The sequence below is a fragment of the Grus americana genome, chromosome 6 (genome assembly GCF_028858705.1).
Source record: "Grus americana isolate bGruAme1 chromosome 6, bGruAme1.mat, whole genome shotgun sequence".
In the NCBI taxonomy this organism is placed as follows: domain Eukaryota; kingdom Metazoa; phylum Chordata; class Aves; order Gruiformes; family Gruidae; genus Grus; species Grus americana.
In genome coordinates, this window is record NC_072857.1 from 25,562,327 (window position 1) to 25,571,279 (window position 8,953).

Here is an 8,953-nt window from a genome sequence, read left to right on the forward strand (position 1 = left end):
GTAGGCTCACTGTTTACGGTTTTGTAGTCCCAACATTGACTCTGAATTCCACATTAACATAAATTGATGTCTTTCCCTAGGCTCTTTATGGAGAGACCAGAACTGGCAGGTGGTTGCTTTGTTTGTGTCCAGCTTTAAGGTCTGCCATGGTGCTCAAGAGCAGAGGTGGTCAAAGAGATTTTTCAAAAATGTTTGCCATACTGTCTTTGAAAAATATTGCTGTTGTCATTTTGAAATTATAAATTCATTTCAAAAATGGGTGGGATAAAGTACTTATTGTTACTTGCAATATTTACCAATACAAGTTGCAATAATAGGTACCTCTACAGAAATGCTGTGAAATGTTTCATTTATGAATTTGTTTTTGCACTTTGGAAAAACAAAGCATTGGACTTTTTATGGGAACTCTATGAATGTTTCATTTTGATTCAGAGTAAAGCTAAATTTGTTTCAATTGACTGTTCAGATACTCTGCTATAACATTCCTATTTGAGAAGCATTCAGCATATTTCTGCCTTCATGGTAGTATGCAGTAGTCCCCAAGTATGGGGACAGAACAGCTTTTAAATGAATGTATTTGAATGAATGTATTTGTTGTAGTGTTATAAAGTCTCATAGCAGCCTTCTAAAGGGTAAAATGGAAGTGTTGATCACAGCAATGAAGTTGTAGGTATACAAAAAGATGATGGACAAAACCTTGTGATGTGACTGCAATCATGTAAAGTTTAAGCTGATGCTTCTAGGACTTCAGATCAAATTAGGAAATAAATGAAAAATGTTTGTGTTTAAAAGCCACATTTTAAAATTGAACTATATTTTCTAATGATGAAGAATGTCAAATGATTGTCACAACTTTGCAGTTCAGTATTGTGTGGCTTGTCCTAGGGTGGCTGACCTCCCAGGATGCTTCTATAAAGCAAAACATAAAGTGGATGGTCTCAAGACAGGGCCTTGATAAAGCTGCTCCCATTTCAGGCTGCCGGAAGGGCTTGGCTCTGTTCCCATGGGTAACACCAACATGCTGAGCATGTGGGTATCTGGCGTTGCTACCGCACCAGTCAGTGCTAGCTCAGCAACAAAATGTTCAGAGCAGTTTGAAGACAATGAATGGCATTGTTATGTGCTCAAATGAAGTTCAGCAAATACTGAAAACATAAAAGGGCAGTTTGATAAGTTCAATTATTTATAAATTGGTTATTGATAGTGGCATTGACAAATGCAATCTTGACTAGATGCAAGCCTGAGGATGTGGGAGTAACGAGAAGGTACAAACACAGCCCCTGACCTTTCTCCCTCCCAGCCCGTGGCAGCAGCCAGCAGTTATTTCCTGTCTCGCTCTGTTCCTGCTGCTGTGGAGCAGGAAATCCTGGCTGCCCAGAGGCGAGGGTTAAAAGCCCTTCTGAAACATGAAGTGACACACATGCTCACCTAGCAAATACATCGCAGCTGGGTAAATACATGTAGAGATGAGGCCATAAAAGCTGGTCATTAAGGAAAGTAAATCTGGCTAATGTTAGAAAGCAAATGTAAGGAAGACATGGGCAAGCTGAATGCTGCATGAAAATCTCAGGTTTAGAATGACATTTGTTGACAACACTTAGATATGATACTGACCACACTAGAAGCTTAGAACATAGTTCCATAGTTTGTTCTTTGACTTGCATAGGACAGAATTCTGGGTTTAGCGTAATTTGCTAGGAAAACAAAGCGAATGCAGTCTCTCTGCTTAGTTTGCTCCTCATTGTCCCCACCAAAGCTTTGTGGACAGCTTCAGCTAAACTCAAGATAGAAATCTCAGTGTATTAAATTCTTGCCCTTTTCTGTGGAAAATAATTTGGGCTGGCAAGAAAGATAAAAGCTGAAATGTCAGTTTGACACCAGAGAATCCATGTGGTAAAACCCAAATGTTAGTTGGTGTACATCCATGTCAGATGGTCGGTGTGCTCTGCCTTGTGGCTCTTCTTGGACCCTTAAAATAGTTTGAGTGGGTCAGCCACGAGGAAAACTGGCCTTTTTAGTACTGCTGCTTCGGGAAGTACAGGGCAGCCCTGTTCTTCCAGCCAGTGTGGTTGATTTTTTTTTTTTAAATTAAGATTTTATTAATAAATGAAGGTTTTGCCTTTCTCTGTTCATGCTTGTAACTGTTATGCCTATGTTCTCAGCTGTGCTCAGCTTTCCAGGTTAGTGTATTCTAGTGCAGAAACATGAAGAACAGAAGCTGCTGTCTTCCTTGAGATTGTATTGGAGCTCAGTTTATATGTGCAGAAGTGCCTCAAATGGATTGTAATTGATAGCCTTCTCCTTAAGAGGTGAGATCCCTTTAAAGCATAGCATTAAAAACAGTCTGCAGGGAACCAAGAGCAAGCTGTGAGAAGGGATCGGGGAAAGAGAAGAAATGTTGGAAGAAGACAGCAATAAGCTGGATCTGAATGTGTGTTTACAAAGTCGCGGCTGTTCTCCTGATGAAAAATTGCTCTGGCTTTACAAGTGTGGAGTCCTTCCATGTTGTTACTCACGGTGTGGTTGGGGAAGCAGGGTTTACTGTCTTAGATGAGATGAGTGACTGCTGCCCAAGGGACAGCAGAGAAAGGTTTTCACCAAGGTTTTTACTCCTGTGCAGTGGGAAGGTTAGCATCACAACCTGGAATGTGGAGGCTGTCCATCTGCAAAGCTTCAGCGGGCAGCACAGCCCATCAGCATGCTGAATAAAACCTTCTTTGTACAACTTCACCTGTCTGTTGCATGACTTACTACTAATGAAATAGTAACCAGAAAGCAAAGAGAATTGCTAACAGGGAAAACAGAGCAAGGGCAGTGCAAGCCAGTGTCTTGTTCATTACACTGAAATGAACATCTGGTAGCAACAGCCAGGCAGAAGGGACCTGGTTGCTATAGAGAAACAATAAATTTAGTATGGTAACAAATCTGCTGCCTTAGTTACAATTTAGTACTTTTTTACTGATGAGAGGAAATCACTATCTCTTCATCTGTAGAGCTGTGTGCTGCTCTGCGGACATGAATAAAACATGATATTATTTCCTGTTCTTTTCAGTAGCTTGTGTAAGCCTCCCCTACATATCTGGGCTTGAGTAGCCAGTGTTCAGGTGTTTACAGCTGAGCATTTGTGGGCTGGCCTGCTCAGTCCTGCTACAGAGCTTTGGGTCCTTCCACCCAACCTCTGTCACAGCATGATTTACACCACTAATACCAAAATTATCCTTGTTGCTGTTGCAGAAAGGATAGGCTGATTATTATCTGCTCCTTTGAAAAAATGGTAGAACAACAAGTGTTGCTTTAGGGTTTTTTTGTTTTAAAACCCCATGCTGATATGCTACAGCTGCAGACCAGTCAGCACACAGCAAAGTTAAACCAGCTCTGAATGGTAGGGTAGGGAACCTTGTGATGAATGATGCATTTGTAATGAGTTACACAATTGCAGAGACACTATAGCAATCAGCAAGACCTTCAGCAGCCATAGCACAAGTACTTACCACAAAGTTAAATGCAAATTTCCGTAACAGTGAGCTGAGCAGGCTGTACAGACACAGGGACTCGTGTCTAGGAGTAATTGTATCTAGGAGTGCTTGTATCCCTTAGCCTCTGCGCACAGAGCAGTGTGTTTGGTGCTGATGGTTAGCATCTTGAATTGTAACTGTGACATTACACCTCTTCTGTGAGTCCTAACGATGGGATTTGCTCATTGCTTGCAAATAAGCTCTTCAGAAACAAAATGGTTGTATGTGCTGACTTCCTGGGAGCCAGCTGGGGAGTCGCATGCCAAGACAGCAGAGGTTTGCTGATCTCCTGCCAGGCTGGACTGCGTGAGTGTTTAAATGCAGGGGGAGATTAGCCGCCTCACAAGGGCTGTTTTCATTCTCTGTGTTTGCAAATGCCTGCCATTTTATTCCAGATAGACTTTTCTTGCTTGGGCTGTATATATTCTGGTCCTGAAAGAGGCAGCTTTGTCCTTCACATGGTTTCCATCCCTGCCCGAGTAAATTTCACCTGCCTTCAATGCCTTATGTGTAGGCCCATGCACCCCACCTGTCCTAGCACCCACTGAGGGAAAGTTCTTACCTCCAGGGAGGGAATATTTAAGCAAAGGAGAAAGAAGTCAGACACCACCAAGGGCTGTCCATTTGCAAGACGATGGTCAGCCATTTCCCCACTGCAAATAACTCAACCTATTTCTCCCCCCTCTGCAATGATAACAATGAGTCTCACCTGTATTTCTGTGCCAGGTGAGGAGGAGGTTGGTGCACCTGGTGAGAGGCAGGGGTCAGCCCTCTCCTGGCCCTTGCAGGTCTGTCTGCGGGGGGTGGCTGGCTGGCTGCCTCAGCTGCCCCGGGGTGTGTGGTGAGGCGGGGCGTGGCTGCAGCCCCCAGAGCAGGAGCTCTCCACAGAGCAGTGTGGGTCACCAGAGCGGGCAGAGGCTGGTAGGATGTTCCCTGTTGAGGTAAGAGGATGTGCTTGTGAGGATACCAGTGATTTTAATGTCTCACTTGGCTGCTTGCTGATAGTAATGTGAGGGTTTGGAGCAGATGGCCGGTACGGGTCGGGGAGGGAGAAACCTGCAGTGAGGCTGCCCTTGGCTGGACAGGGTGCCCTGAGGAGGCCCAGTGGTCACAGAGGCTTGGAGGTGACAGCAGAGCAGCAAAAGCTCCTCTCCCTGGGCCAAAATGAAGCTGCATGAGGTATCCTGTCAGAGACAGGCCCTTGGAGAAGGGATGGGGGGAGCTCTTGCCTCAGGGCTGGGAGAGCCAGCTCTTCCCCAGGGGAATGGGGAGCTCAGGAGAAAACCTGAGGATAGTTGTGTGGAACCCAGCTTCCCTTAAGGTGCATCTGTGCGTCCGTGGGTACCTCCTGGCTTTTACTTATGTTTCAGATGTGTTGAGGTAGGGTTTCAATGTGAGACCTGTGAGTCCTGAATGACTTAAAGAGACTATTTCCCTTCTGTGCAGTTATATTAGTTGCTTATGATAATTTGCTTCTGCAAATCAAGTTCCGCCCTTGTTTATAAGCAGCTAGCCCAATGTATCTAACCTGACTTTGCTAATGGATCCATTTTTTGTATGTTGAATGAGCTTGAATTTAGCAACTGCTCAGTTGTGGAGCAAGGACAGCAATTGTTATTCACCTTTGTGCTCTGAAATCACCTGGCGATTTTTAGGAGAAAGTAGTAAAAAGAATGCAAATTTTGCTTGGTATTCTGAGGCTTCTGAAAGCAGGAGCCTTCCATGGTGCTGCTGTGGGTCACTTGTGTATTACGTACTCTGGGTTTAGCCTTTAAAACACCCCTCTCTTATACGTTTTCTGTGGACTTTGAAGCATGTGACTGTGAAATTTCAATGCATGTGCTTACATTTTTGGATGTGAAGAATGGCTCCATTTCAATCTTTGCTGCTTTTTCAAAACAATACATATGAAAAAAACCCACCCCAAAACACCCCAACATTCCTATACAGTGGAAGCTACAACTGAGTTTGCTCTCACCCAAGTCACAGTAGTACAGTGGTTATAACCTGCCTGTAAAACTCCCCAGCTGCTCTAGCTCTTTTCCTGTCGGAAGGCTGGCCATAGAAAAAATTAAGAGTACAGAACTGAAACCAAGATGCAAAATTAAACTTTTATTAAAGTAAATCAGGTCCTGGATTCATTTTAAAGAGTGAGGCAATAAAAGTGAACATATAAAAAATTGCAATTTAAAATAATGTACATTCTTTTTATGTCATTTCTCTGTTTTCAATTTTATTGGTACAACTGAGTTATATTTACTTAAGTTGCATACCTGTGTTTTTCCAACTGTGACGATGGCTTGTGTGTTTGATGGCCTTTGCTTTTGGGATGCAATGGAGAAAGAACGGAGAATATAGTGGCAAAAAGAAACCGCAGAGAGCTCATTACAGCTCCCTGGTTTGCTGCCATCTGGCACCAGTGCAATGTAGGGTTGCCCAGAGGTCTCCTTATTTCATCATAGGGGAGGAAGCCTTGGGCCTCTGCCCCACCATGGGGTGTCCTGCAGTGAGGAGGCAGCTGCTTGTGCTGCAGAGCCCCCACTGCTGTCCTGCAGATTGGTGGAGATCCAGCCCCCTCCAAGTGCCCTGCACGTGGTACAGGGGCAAGAGGGAGAAGGGATGACTGTACGGGCAAGGATGCTGTCTGCGGGCATCAGGGCTGTTTAACTATTAATTAACTATTACTATTAAATTATTTAATTAGTGAGGCTCAGTGTCCAGAGCATAATTTCTCTGCATTTCAACAGCAATGGCAGCAGGAGTGAAACATTTGGATTATATTGAATTGCATTACCTGTTGATATCATCGATATGTGTTGCTTGACTTCACTGAAGATAAAATAGAGGGTCTTCCCTCTTGCTTCAGGATCTGATGGAGTAAGGAGGGAGAACGCTTATTTCCTTTCTGGATTCTTCTGAATGAATTGTCTTTGCATTGAAGAAACTGTAATTCCTGTAAAAGAGCATTTTCCAGTGTGCTCTGTGAGGGAGGCTGCAGGGCAGGGAGAGCAAGCATGTAAGCGGGTGAGCTGCATCTTGCACCCAGAAGGGATGCTGTATTTGTCATGGATGCAAGAGGAAGAATCACCCGAGTGGTACAGAAAAATTCCTTTAGGAAACTAATTTAGCTCTGGTTGTGTAGTTTGCTCATTCTCTCTCTCCATCCCATTTGTTCGCAGAACCGTGGTCTCAGTCTTGCAACTACCAAGCCCCTTCAATTACCATTGTCTTTGAAGGCACACTAATTGTAATGGATCAAGCCCACATCTCTCAATCAGTCCAAAATGCTGCTCTGCTTGTATAGTGGTGCCATCCACAGGTTGCTGGCAAGGTTAGTCACCTCTATCATAGGTACTATAGTTGCTTTCAAGCACAAAAATCAATTTTTCACCTGTTTGTAACTCAAAATTACCCTATTTCTGTGAAGTGTTGGCTAGCAAAGACTGCAGGGGCAATACATTTTAAGGTATCAGGACAGGTTTGCTCAGTGTGGATACAATACTGTGCTCTTCTTCTGAGTTTCTTGTGCGGATTATACCAGCAGAAACAATTTCTGTGCTTCTGGTGGTGGCTTTCTTTTTTGCACGATAGGGACGTTAACCAGGTCTACACTGGCAAAGTTGTGCAGACGTTTTCACGCAGGACAACGTTTTCCTCTATCACTGGTTCTCCTGGCATTTGATAAATTCAAAGAAAACAATTTATCTGTGTTGACCAGTTTATAAAGTTGGAGGGAAAAGGTTTAGGTTATTTCAGCTGGACAAAAGATGAGATTTATAATCAAGCATCCTAAGTCAGAACTGTCCACTCTGGAGCAATCAAGATTCATCAGCTGGAAAATGAACTTACAGCAGATCTGTGCTTGTGCTTCCTGATGCTCCCAGTGTAGACCCTTCTCCCCTCAAATCTGGGGTAAGCTGCGTACTTAGTAGTGGCCTTAATTCACATCAAGGTAGCCTACGTGGAGAATTAATGCAGATTAGCTTCAGTAATACAACCATTGTGTTGTTAATTCATTCCCTAGTTTACCAGACATAGTTAATGTCTCTGTGGATAAAATGCTAAATTATCTATCCTGGAGCTATTGTTTCTCAAAATTTGCACAGTCGAGCACTAGTCTGCAATGCTGATGTTCCCTTCTGGCATTTGGGAATGGGCAAGGTTGTTATTTTGACAACAGGATCCCATTCTTGCCTGCCCCATTGCTGTTGCCCTCTGGCCCTTCCACTTCAGGATGAGAGATGCAAAGGATGCGTCTGCTGCAATGCCAGAGCAGAACAGAGGGGGCTAAAGCTCTTGTGGTTTCTCTGCTGTTACCAGCGTATCACCATCTGGAAATCACTGAGGGAGCCTGTTAATTCAATTTTATTACTGTATATTTTAAAGACTGTCAGAGAAGCCCAGGGCTTTGGGACAGGTCTTCGTTTTAGTTTAGTCTAAATCAAAATAAATAATAACATCTTCATGAAGATGTACAGGCACTGTGAGATACTTATCCAACCTGACATGATGAAAAAATAAACTAATGATGTTTTATAGGCTCATGAAAATAATATTTACTTACCTCGTATGACTGTGCCAATAAAGTTTTAAACAGATTAAAAGCAAAGACAGATGCCAATGTTCATACCAATCACTTTCCATATGAAAAAAACAAAGAAGGAAATACAATTATCCCAAATTTAAGCTTGCCAAATCTGATTTAAATGCATTAATGTCTGGTGCAACATGTACTTGTTTCTCTTCTAAGACCAAGCGAGTTTTGCTATAGATTTGGCAAGCCCCTTGAGACAGTTGAAGAACAATGGTACAAATGTTGGGTAAGACTTTGGATCAGAATATGCAGTTAGGAACGCAACTAAGCTTGAAATTAGGCCATTTTGGTCTGTGCAGTTATGTTTTTAAAGATATGTCTCATATACCAGTGGCTGTTAGAGAAAGGTTTTGTTCACCAAAAAGACAGGGCACTTGTAAAGTAAGCATGTGAACCTAGCTGAATGCTGTGGTGAGTACAGGTACATTTAAGTGATCAAGTGTTTTAAGTGTTTGCCCAGGAAGAATAAATGCCTAGGAAAATTGGGGTGCATGAGCAAACCCTCTATCTAGCATAATATTCACAAAGTCCATGCCGCATGCCAGAAACAACTAGTTTTGGTTGTATATGTGTTTCTTAGATGGGAATTACTTTGGCGCAAAGCTGCACTTCTGCTGTGATTTGCACCCCCTGCTAAAAAAAAGCCAGGTAGCTCTAACCTTAGGAAACTTTGGAATCAAAATTTACCACATGGATAGCTCCATAATGAAAACACCCAAGTTTTGTCTAAACAGCAGCTGCCAACCCAGCCCCAGTGAAAGCAGCGATGAGGCTGGTGAGGGCTCAGGGTGGCTAGGCGAGGCACAGTTCAGGCATGTGTGCAAACATACAAATCTATTGCAAA